Below are 12087 nucleotides of genomic sequence, written 5' to 3'. Positions count from 1 at the left end.
CTTTTGTTAGTTTTGCAAACGGGAAGAAAGGCGACAGATACATTTAATAAATAAATGATGATGATAAGGTTGCGGTAGGAGGAAGAGTTACGTCCTCGACTGAGCGCCTGGCAAAGGGCATTTTGCAACGAAACTAGCGCACCCCCTGCGTGATTTGCACGCATTCCCACCCCCCACCCCCTCTGCACCCACCGCGCGCATCTCCCGCGTGCAGCGCTAGGCGAGGGCCGCAGGGAAGCGCGCCGGGGGCCGGGTCGCTGCTCCGTCTCCAGGGCAACGAGGCCTCCTTCCTCCCCCTCCTGCCGCCAAGCGCCGCCCGGGCCTTTTGCGACACTTGCTGCGGGAGTCGCGGCAGCTGGAGGAGCCCGTCAGCTGATTTCCAGCGCCAGGCGTTGAGGCAGAGAGAGAGAGAGAAGGAGGGCGAGGGGCGGCAGGCGAGCCCGGAGGAAGGTGGGGGGCAAGCGGGGAAGCCCCTTCTGCCGGCGGAGAGGCGGCCCCCGCCCACACACAGGTAGGTGCCTCCCTGGGGCGGTGGGCTACCCCTCTTGTCTCCCTTGTTGCTGAGTAATTTTGCTTTTTTTGCTCCCTTCCTTCGCAGGTCGACCGAAGCGTCCTTCCCTCCTTAGAGTATTCTCATCCCCCGGGGTCCCCCCCCCATTTTTTGTTTTTTTGTTTTAAAAAATGCTGCTTTCTATTACTATACCTTTGGGTCCTCCCCCCCCCCCATTCAAGGTGGTGCATAGGGTTGGTACTTTTGGTTTTCAGGGCTCAGAGGCGACATCCTCCTATCTCTTCTTAGTTCCCTCCCCCCCCCTCTCTCTCTCTATATATACTGTATAAAGAAGTAACAGGGGGCACCCTCTCAACCAGACGCCCCTTTTGCCAACCTCTGCTTCTCCCCCCCCAACCCACGAGGGGATGCTTGGCTGGCAATGCTCCTCTTGTCAAATCCACCCCACCCACCCATTTCTTGCTTCTAGCCCCCTTACTCCTTAGTGTCTCCTATCCTGCCCCTTGTACGGTATATTGTTTCGTTCTTCATTGTTATATCTAAGTTGGGTCACTTTCCTTGCGAGTTGCTCGACCTGAGGTGCTTCTAGGCTAGGAAGGGCAATGTCATTTTAAAAATAAATAGAAAAGCCACCAAAAGTCACAGTCTAAGGGGCTGATAAGCTTTTATCGGGGGCCCAGCTCCTTCGTATTCCTGAAACAACTCAAAAAGTGGTCTGAAGTGTGTCATTCCCACTTTGGCCATTGATGATGGCTGGATTTGCTGTGGTACAGTTTTTGCCCTCTCCCTTCTCCTTCAGCAGAAGGGTGCCACCCATATTCCCTCTGTGCCAAGCGCACTGCTGCCCTTCACTTGACATTGGGGGGGGGGGCAAGAGTGACCCTTTCATACCCTCCAACCCATCTTCAGGATCCTTGCTTTTTAGCAATCAACTGCTTTCTGCTTGCTTCTGCCCCCACCTTGCCTATAATGGCAACTGACACCTGTTGCCCAATCTCCTTTGAGACTGATTTTACCAGGCCTATCCTCAGCCCTGGAGTGGAAACTCCTTTATTCTAGCACCTTAGAATGGCACCCCATTGTTTACTCTTACCATGTGTTGGTGAAAGTGAGGAGGAGCAGGTGACTGTGGAGTACTACATATAAAGCAAACACATATTATAGAGTTCAACCAGAGCCACTGTTATGCCTAGAATACTTCCAGGACTTCTGGGAAGATACCACTTCTTTAATGGCTCCTCACAAAACCCTTCTCTCTAGTGGACTGTGACTTGCATCTCCAGAGCAGGATCTTTTGTTTGTAAATGCTACTGTGGCTGTTTGGTGCCCTGTTGCCCTTGCGGTGTGAAAACCCTTCTTCAGAGATGATGGCCACTGAACGTTTGCATGGCATGGTCTGGCAGGCTTAGTTGGCCGAGTTTCCACTGCAACATGAGCAAAGAGTTACCCCATTCTTCTTGGTACAAGAAAAAAAGCATCTATTTTCTGTGGGTGATGCAGTTGGATGGCTGAACTTTCTTGAACTTTCTAGGGCCCTGATAGGGTGGCAGACATTATCAGTTATTTCCAGCTGTTTCTTTTCCCTGCAAACAATGTGGCTCTTACCTCTAGAAAATGGTTAGTTGTTTGAAATTTCCCTCACTCCCCAAAGATCAGCTTAAAGTGAGTGATAAATAATAATTACCTAATACACATAGAAACTTGTTTCTTGGTAGTTACTTGTCATCTTAAACTTGGCATTTTGGCATTCCCTTTCTTCTTGTTCAAGTGGGTCTGTAGCAGAGTTCAACCTACATTGTTACTGAAACCTTTAATCTTATGATTTGAGGCTATCATAATGCATTGTAACTTGTTTCTTTACATATTAGCTGTTGATCCCATTATGAGACAGACAAATGGGGTGTCGGGAAGAGAGGTATGCGAGGAGCTTGTATGAAAAAAGATAAAATATCAGGGTAAATTGCTCTGTGCATGGCTTGAGAGAGCACAAATACGGTATTAGAAAGTTGGCAGTTTTATGTTGATGGTATGTGAGAAGCTGTGAAGATGAGAGCTTTGTAATTCAGGTGATATAGGAGGAAATCCCAGGTAGCAGGAAAGTGCTGACAAGAGGAAGGTAGGATGGCTCAGGAGGGGATTTAAAGTCTTACAGAAATTGCAAGAGGGACAGAAAGGCATAATGCATGCTTCTGGCATTTATGAATAGCGGTTTTATCCAAGTATTCTGTTCTATGGTCTAGCTGCTAGGTGTGTAGCCACCACCTACTTCCAAACAGGAGGTGCACTTGCACCCCTCGGTGGATTTGTGCAGATCAGTTAGGGATAGTTACCACATTGTCTGCTGATAAAATAATGATGTGTGGGGAGGACCAATTTGCATTGCTATTAGGGTGCTGGGCTGCTTTATTTCCCCCTGTTTGCTTCTGCTGTCAAAACAGTGGCTTCTTTGGGAGTGGGGATATTTGTTTGGGCAGCAGGGATGAGGTCTCTGAACTGAGGGTTAGCCCACCCACCCCTAGTTTAGCAGCTTCTTATTCTCTCCCTATCGAGCCAGCTGGAATTGTCAAGAAGCAAAATGTACTGAGAAGCTGGCTTGAGTTAATTAACACAAGTGCATTGGAAGAACCTTTTGTTCTATGGCCACTGAATAGCATGTGATTTTAATTGCTGCTGTGTAATGTCTGAGCATCTTAATCTAAATACAAGTTCATATTTCATACTACTGAGTTTTGAATTGGTTCAGGTATTGGTATAGAACCTTTCTGCTATCATAACTGTTACTTAAGTATAGTAAATGCATGGTATAAACATTCAGTTGGTCAATTAGCTAATTTATTTCTTATATTTTCAACATCTGTAAGATCGCTGTCATTAATACACGCAGACAATATACACCAAAAGTCGCACGAAGCATAGTGGGGCTTACATCTGTGTAAACATGCATACAATTGCTCTGTAGGTCATTCTTGGAGGAAATGGGATGACAAAGGTGTAATAAACTTCAGATCAATAATATAATCTCTTTGGGAATAGAAGCGTCGGGCAAAGCCTTTAAGTCAGTTTCTTACAGAACAATGTGGTGGTGGCACACCCCAGGACAAATAGATGTAGCACAAATATTTTTGCATGCTTTATTGACAATAAAGCCACGAATAATCAAGGTGTAAGGCAGGGGTAGACAAACATGTCACCTTTCAGATTATGATGGGCTACAACTCCCATTATACCTGACTGCTGATGGTACTGGCCGGGGCTGAAGGGAGCTGATGGCGGCAGTTTCCCCCGCACCGTTCTGTAAGGTTCCCAAAATGCCCATCCCAACCCACAAAATTCAAGCAAAGTTGCAGCTCTCCTGACTCCTGAAGTGCTCAGTTGCATCGGCAAAGTAGAGAGTTTGTGGAGAAGAGGCAGAGGATAGTGTGTACAGCTGGATAGGAAGGTGAATGTGATGGAGGAGTTGTGAGGGTTCGAGGAACAGAGGAGGTGCTGAATCAATGCTGCTAAGGACATAAGAGCTAGTTGAGCATGAGGTGTTTCTCAACTGTTCAACCTTGAAATATCATTGTGTATTCCCACCCTACCCCACTCCCCAAAAGAGATAATGTTGATTCACCTTTACAAGTGAGAGCACATTTCCAAAAATGTTAGAAAAACTGTACCAACTGTGTTGGAGATGTTGGGACCAGGAGCATGCACACACATAATGGCGCAAAGTACTGTTTTGATACAAACTGCATATATAAAAAAAAATCGCCCTGCCACACAACCTTTAACTGTGTGCATATTTCTGCAAACAGCTATTCTATATACATATTAACAGAGACAACATGGTATATATAGAGGTTAGAGTGTTGCACTTGAACACAAGAAATCCCACTGAGCTATAGAGCCAACTGTGTGTGCTTGTTGTGCAGTTCACAGAGGCCTATGTATGACAATCCAGTGATAGATCAGTGGAGTGTTGCAAGTTGTACTTTCAGGAGTTAGTAATTTCCTTTCACAGCCATGTTTCTGTCTTCTGGTGAGCAAAAGCCAGTAAATACTGAAGTAATGCTAGACATGAAGAAAAGACTGCGACACTGAGAACTATTGTGGTAGAATAGCTGGAGTGTTCAGTTTGAATGGGCCTACACAGATCCAAATCCTGTCTGAGCCATAAAGCTCATTTGAGGTCTTCAGCACTTCCTTTCATCCTAGCCTCTGCCGCAGAATCTGTAGTGCAAGTGCATGGCATTGCAGAGCATGCTTACTCTAGTGGACTTACTCTTGAGGAAGTATGCGTTGAATAGAAACTTCAGGGATGATTCATTTTGCTATGCTGAAAAATATCCCCGTTGAAGTTAATGTGATTCCTTAGGAACACAACTCTCTATGCATTAGGGCCATGAAATACAAATCTCTGTGTAACTTGTGCCATGAATATGTGTTATAGGTAGTATTCTAGATCCGCTGAGGACCTCTTCAACAAGCAATGTGAGCTTATGATTTCAGAAAACAAGAATGATTATTTCAAAAAAATTATAGATTTGAACTCTGAATTCATAAGTGTGGTGAATAATTTGTGTTGTGACAGCTTGAAAGAGTCACTTTTTTCACTTGAAACTACGAAGCATGTTTCCAATAGTGTACCTGAATGAGTATGTGGAGGGAATAATTTTAACAGTAATGTGCTTTTTATAGTAATCTTAAACCAACACATTGCTTAAAACACTGCAAGATAAGAATTCATCTTGGGGATGAATCTTGCAAATATTTGCGCATGTGTGCCTGTTTTCGTAACAGCATGTGGAGGTGCATGCCTGGGGATCCTTGGATCTTGACTGTTTTCACACACTAACACACCATCCTGTAGAATTCTATCCACTATATTTTGTCTGAATTTTCGTCTGAATTTCTGGAACCAATAAATCGTATTGAAAAATACAACTTTCAAGAAGTCCGGCCGGCCCCACATACGACAACTAGGCATTCTGTTTTGTTGACTGTAACACTGGTTAAAGGGGGTATTTCACACCTAACTTATATATCAGTTTCTAATGCTGACTGTGAAAAAGAAGAACAGAGGGAGGGAGGGAGGGAGGGAGGGAGGGAGGGAGGGAGGCAAAGACAGCATCAGGGCTTGCTCCAGTTGGACTGCCTCCACCCGCCGGTACATTTTATATACTGTATTTTTCTGTGTATAAGAGGATGCTTTTTCCTTTAAAAAATTAGGCAAAAATTGGGTGTCGTCTAATACACAGATAGTGAATGCAGAGGGGGGACGTGTGATTAATGGCAGCAGCAAGCAGGAGATTGGTCGGGTGATTGGTGGCTGCGGCAAGGCCTGCTGGCGATTGGCTTTTGCTGTGGCAATTGGGCAGGCGATTGGCGGCTGTGGCGAGGCTGGCAGGCGATTGGCGGTTGTGGCAAGTGGACGGGTGGGCTGTTCGTGGCGGCGAGCAGGCAGACAATTGATGGCTGTGGCAAGGTGTGTGATTGGCAGTGGCTGTGGCAAGCAATCGGCAGTGGCGGGCAGGCAGGTAAGCGATTGGCGGAAGTGACCTCCCCCCCCCAAGCTAAAAAACCTAATTTCTTAATTTCAGGTTAAAAAAATAGGGGTCGTCTTATACATGGGGATGTCTTATACATGGAAAAATATGTGTACAAATTTATATGTGTATAAATTTGTATTAGCACTTGAAAACTGGGTGCCTTGGCAGAAAAGTGGTCTATAAATGCAATCAATTAATAAATCAGTGTCAGATATTAACATGGTTCCTTTTGTCTTTTGCCCCACTCCTCCTCTCATCCTCTGTCCTTTTATATGCCTCTGACATCGCTGAATATATAGTATGGGTTGACCATACAGTACTGCTCTATGGAAATCGGAAAGAACAGGTTGGACACGACAGACAATATAAAAACCAAAAAGCTGTGCAAAGTGCTGCAGCTATACTGTGTGTTTGTGTAAATTTTTAATTACATTTTTCAAACGTTTTCTCAATAACCTTCAAATCAAATACATTGTTTCATAAGTTGACTTCCCTCCCTCACCACCTCAGTGTTTTTATTCAGAGCTTTTCTACTGCATTATTTATTTATGTATCACAAAAAGTTTCTCTATTGCAATTGTTTTGTCATTTTTCTTCTTCTGCTTTTATGTCTAGTCCTGCCCGCGCTTTCATTTGACTGTAATTTCTTTTTAATAGCCCATGAAAGGCCTCCATTCTTCTAGGAAAAGTTAATTGTCTCTCAGTTTTGCTTCATAGCTGCCAAGTTTTCCCTTTTCTCACAAGGAAGCCTATTCAGCATAAGGGAATTTCCCTTAAAAAAAGGGATAACTTGGCAGCTATGATTTTGCTTTCAGTTTTGCCATTTCTGCATTGCTTTCAAAAGCCGCTCCTCCTTTGTTGGAACCTTCCCTTCTTTCCATTTCTGTGCATGTAATATTCTAGCTGCTGTTGTCACATGTATAATGGGGATTTTCCCTGGAACATCAGTCTCTATTACACCCATAAGGAAAGGAAGATGACGCAAAGGGAATTAGCATTGTTTACTACCTCATTTCCTTCTAAGGAAGCTATGGTTTTGTTGACAAAGGAGTTAACTTGTTTCATTTTCTAAACCAGGGTATCCACTTAGTTTTGCGAGCTGCACCAGTCCCCACCACTTCCATATATTCAGTGAGAAGTTCAAGTGAGCAGGGGGGAAATGTAATTTAACTTGCACCCAAGGTTTCCACTGTGTGTCTTTCTAATTAAAACAAAGGGAGGTATTTTAATGTTTATTATAAGTCATATAACTTGCAGAGACCCAAGTTCTTGCATGTTTGGAAAGTATTAAATCCTTCGCAATTTAGTTTTTCCATTGTTTGAAAAAGATTTAAGTTGGAAGCTTGAGATACTGCAAGCTGATGAGCCTGCTAGAAGGAAAGCATATGAATGCACAAATGAGTTAATGTTTGTGTTTATTGGCACATTATCAGAGTTCTTTCCCTCAGCTGTGTTGAGGGATTACCCTTATAAGTAGTGGCATAGCTAATTTTCCAGGTCAGTTCAATCTTTGGCCATCCTGCGGATAATGATAGCCTGATTACTGATAGTTGATGTGGATTGGTCTCCATGGCAACTAGGTCTGAAACTGCCTCCTTAATTTCCTAAAAGCCCTCAAACAACCAGGCTCAGAATAGTGATTTGGTTTTTTTTTTTTTGCAGCACTTTGTCAAAACCAAATAATGTTCAAATCCATTAAATACAAGTGCATAGAGTATTATTGCTGTGTGGGGCATTCACGCCTTCAATTTGGCCCTTGTTTTCTCAGTTCGCCCAGCAGAAGTTCCTAACAAATGCAGCAAAAAAAAATTTTTTTTTGTCAACATGCATTTCTTCCCAGATAATCTTCTAGTACTTAAAAGTTACCAGAGTACTCAACCATTTCGCTCCGAACCTTTTTTGAATACAAAGGGCACGCTGGACACAGTGGTGATCTTCAATAGCGATATAAATAAAGCTGAATGTTTCTGAATCCTCCTGTTACCACCAGAATGGAGCACAATTGCTGCAATACTAGCTCTAATCATTTGTCTCCACACCAGCTCATTTGGGCTTTGCAGGATTCCAAGCTTAATTCTACAGCTATTGATTTTTCAATAGCACTCTCTCTCTTGCGCTCTTTCCATACTCTACAAGCCTTTACCTGTAGGAAAATAATAAGCAATACTGATATTTCCTCTCAAATATAAAGCTATAATCTTGGATATTATTTATTGTGATGATGGTATTATTGTGTATTTATCCTAATTTCCAAGGATATGTAGTTGTAGTAGATAACACCATGTGATAAGTACCCATGGAGCTGTGTTGTGTGAGGCTTATGTACTAGATTAATCTTACTATCCTGAGTGTCATTTGCACTCTTGTTCTAAAACATTTATCACTTGCTTTGTGCGTTTCCGTCTGCTGCTCTGGTTCGCCAGAAGCGGCTTTGTCATGCTGGCCACATGACCTGGAAGCTGTATGCCAGCTCCCTCAGCCAATAACGCGAGACGAGCGCCGCAACCCCAGAGTCGGTCACAACTGGACCTAATGGTCAGGGGTCTCTTTACCTTTATGTGACATACAGTCCATTAACATCAACTGAAGTGAACCTTGCATCATACTTCAAAATGCAGATTTGAGTCATGGCTTGAGCATAAATTTAGTCTTCTGCAATCACCACCTAGCACTTGTTTGCTTTAAACAATTAATGTACCGTTTAATGAATAAAGCTGTAAAATTTATTTTGCCCCCTTGTATGGTGTCGAATTGGGACGCGGGTGGGACTGTGGGTTAAACCACAGAGCCTAGGGCTTGCCGATCAGAAGGTCGGTGGTTCAAATCCCTGCAACGGGGTGAGCTCCCGTTGCTCAGTCCCAGCTCCTGCCAACCTAGCAGTTCGAAAGCACATCAAAGTGCAAGTAGATAAATAGGTACCGCTACAGCAGGAAGGTAAATGGCGTTTCCATGCGCTGCTCTGGTTTGCCAGAAGCGGCTTTGTCATGCTGGCCACATGACCTGGAAGCTGTACGCCAGCTCCCTCGGCCAGTAACGCGAGATGAGCGCCGCAACCCCAGAGTCGGTCACGACTGGGCCTAATGGCCAGGGGTCCCTTTACCCTTTACCTTTATGGTGTCAAATTACAGTTTATGTAAGTAGCTTTCAGTGTATTCAGACCTGGCTTTTGCCCTTAATTTCAGCTACTTTAAAAAAGTGTGTCAGTTTTGCTCTTCATTACCTTCCTTTCAGCCTTTTGGTATCTAAACTTACCCATTGGCAATTACATAGGCCACATGTCACCAGGCCAGAACCATAGAATTGCAGAGTTGGAAGGGACCGCAAGGATCATCTAGTCCAACCCGCTGCAATGCAGGAATCTTTTGCTCAATGTAGGGCTCAAACCTACAACCCTGGGATTAAGAGTTTTATGCTCTAGTGACAGCCATCCCTTGAAGCTAGGAACTAGGATTAATTAGCCCCCCCCCCCAAAAAAAAATTTAGCAAGATGAACGATAAATAGGGGCTATACAATGGCCCCTCTAGTTGCGGACACGATCCATTCTGGGGTGCCGTTCACACCCCGAAAAGTCCGCAACTAGAGCTGCGCTTCTGCGCATGTGCGAAGCGCACAGAATGCTTCTGCGTGTGGGCGCATGACGAAACCCGGAAGTATATACTTCTGGGTTTGCCGCATTCGCAATCTGAAAATCCGCAACATGAAGCGAACACAACTAGAGGTATGACTGTATATATATTTAATATCCCAAGCACTTTGAATCACTCTTTGAATCTATTTGGTTCTTTTCCTTGGATTCTTTTTTGCTTGTGGTTCCTAAAGACAAGAGTTGAACACATGCTCCACCTTTCTTTCCTCTAGTTACACTTCTGGAGGGCTGAACAGTTATTTTCTTGCTTTGTTAAAGTCCAAATTTTATGTACTGCGAATGCATTCCACAGGTAGGAGGATAGCATATGGAATGAGGGAGTGGGTAAAAGTGGCTTATAGGTAATAATAATAATAATAATAATAATAATTAATAAAGGACCCCTGGACGGTTAAGTCCAGTCAAAGGCAAATATGGGGTTGCGGCGCTCATCTTGCTTTCAGGCCGAGGGAGCTGGCATTTATCCACAGACAGCTTTTCGGGTCATGTTGCCAGCATGACTAAACCGCTTCTGGTGCAACGGGACGCCGTGACGGAAACCAGAGCGCAAGGAAACACCATTTACCTTCCTGCCACAGTGGTACCTATTTATCTACTTGCACTGGCATGCTTTTGAAGTGCTAGGTTGGCAGGAGCTGGGACAGAGCAACGGGAGCTCACCCCGTCTCGGGGATTCGAACTGCCGACGTTCGGATTGGCAAGCCCAAGAGGCTCAGTGGTTTACACCACGGCGCCATCCGCATGTATAAAAATGGAGGTGATTGTTGTAGGAATTGGGGAGGTAAATACATCACTAGAATTTTACTTACAACAATCCCCCAAACCCTGTGATGTTATATTGTGACATGAGGATTCAGGATGGGGCTATTTAGATAGGAGTACACTTGAAATCTCAGTGGTTGGAATCCCTGGGGCCAGTTGAAGCTTCCACTTACTTGAATGGTGTTCCCAGGTATACCTTTTCTCCCCCCTCCCATATAAAGTGAATAGCTTCAATTCATTCATTTCCCTGATATCTCAAGCCCTGCTGAAGGTATTCACATTGGAGTGCTGTGTCTCTTTAGCACAGAGAAATGTTGCTCACCCCTCCTAATCCTGGCAATCTGCAAGAACAAAAAACTTTTCACTTGCAGGGGCTTGATGTGGACAGAATTGTGTTTATATTACACTGATAGTAATTAGACTTTGGTGAGAGGTCAGAAGTGCAAGATCCACATAACATTTCCGGAAAAAGGGATATTCTTAGTTACCCTGTCTGCTTATAATAAACAATAATTTTATTTCCTTTTTGTTGCATAATCATTAACCTTCCTTTATTAAAATTTTCCTTAAAACCATTCCCCCCCCCCCTGCTTTAGGGAGAGACAAATTGCCATCATTCAAAAAGTAAACAACCTGTCGGCTCCTTTAGGGGTAGTGCTCACAGTTGTAGTTTCTGTTGTCATATTTAGTGAAAGTTTTAAGTAAGGGAGTGCACACTGATTGTGTAAATGAGAAACAAAGCATAGGAAATTCTAATTTGGAAATTAACTCTTTGTGCTTTAAGTCCAGGAGAGTTAGTATCTTTTAGGTGGCATTGTTCTGCTAATTGAAATTAATTGACCTAACCTAGTCATGTTTATTAATTTCAGTGGGTCTTCTCTGAATTGAACCTAGTTGTACACACTTTGGAGCAATCATGACTGTGATATTTTGTGTCTGTGGAAATTTACATGTTGTTGTTGTTGTTGCTGTTTCTTTAGTCATGTCTGACTCTTCGTGACCCCATGGACCATAGCACGCCAGGCACTCCTGTCTTCCAGTGCCTCACGCAGTTTGGTCAAACTCATGTTCGTAGCTTCAAGAACACTGTCCAACCATAGATTACACAGTTTACATAGGAAACTATAAATGAAAACAACGAAAAGACTAATATGCTGCTGAAAAAAACTTGGAAGGCTTGAAGCTTTTTACAGACTGATTGGATTGAGTTTTCTTTCAGCAGAACAGAGTGTTGGGACCTTCTGAAAGTCCTGAGAAAGTGATTTCCTAATGATATATTTTCAGATTCTCCAGGCTGAGGGTTGGGGATCAGCACCAGTCCTGCAGAAAATATGTGCTTCAGAGTATAATTATTCATGCCCCGAAAGCTTCAGGACTCTTTGTTAGCAGATTAATATGTTTGTGACTGTACTTTTCCATCATTGATGTGAAAATATTGATTTTTTTTCACTGAGATATATTTGGTATTCTAAACGTACTGTTAAAGAAGCCTGCACTGTTCCGACCGACCAGCCCTATCCTCTGTCAAAATGAGCTTGCACTTCTTGAAAATGAAGATAGTACTAAAAGCGTTCAGGTCCCGCGCCAAAAAAATGAAAGGAAACAGGTAGTTACAGAAACAACGTTCCTTCTTTGA

The 12087-nt window shown here is 43.6% G+C and overlaps 1 protein-coding gene across 4 annotated transcripts in view; it reads left to right on the top strand.

Annotated features, from left to right (window-relative positions):
• Positions 1–228: 228 nt before the first annotated feature.
• Positions 229–12087, top strand: part of WDR7 (WD repeat domain 7) — a 213457-nt gene continuing 201598 nt past the window's right edge. For 2 of the 4 annotated variants that reach the window (XM_060280350.2, XM_060280349.2), the window contains exon 1: positions 342–511. The gene's annotated coding sequence lies outside the window, so the exon portion shown is untranslated. Of the gene's footprint in view, positions 512–12087 lie in introns of all 4 variants that reach the window. The other 2 variants (XM_060280352.2, XM_060280351.2) reach the window with 2 other exon arrangements.

The sequence above is a fragment of the Zootoca vivipara genome, chromosome 10 (genome assembly GCF_965207765.1).
Source record: "Zootoca vivipara chromosome 10, rZooViv2.hap1.1, whole genome shotgun sequence".
NCBI lineage: Eukaryota > Metazoa > Chordata > Lepidosauria > Squamata > Lacertidae > Zootoca > Zootoca vivipara.
This window is presented reverse-complemented; position numbering and strand designations above follow the sequence as displayed.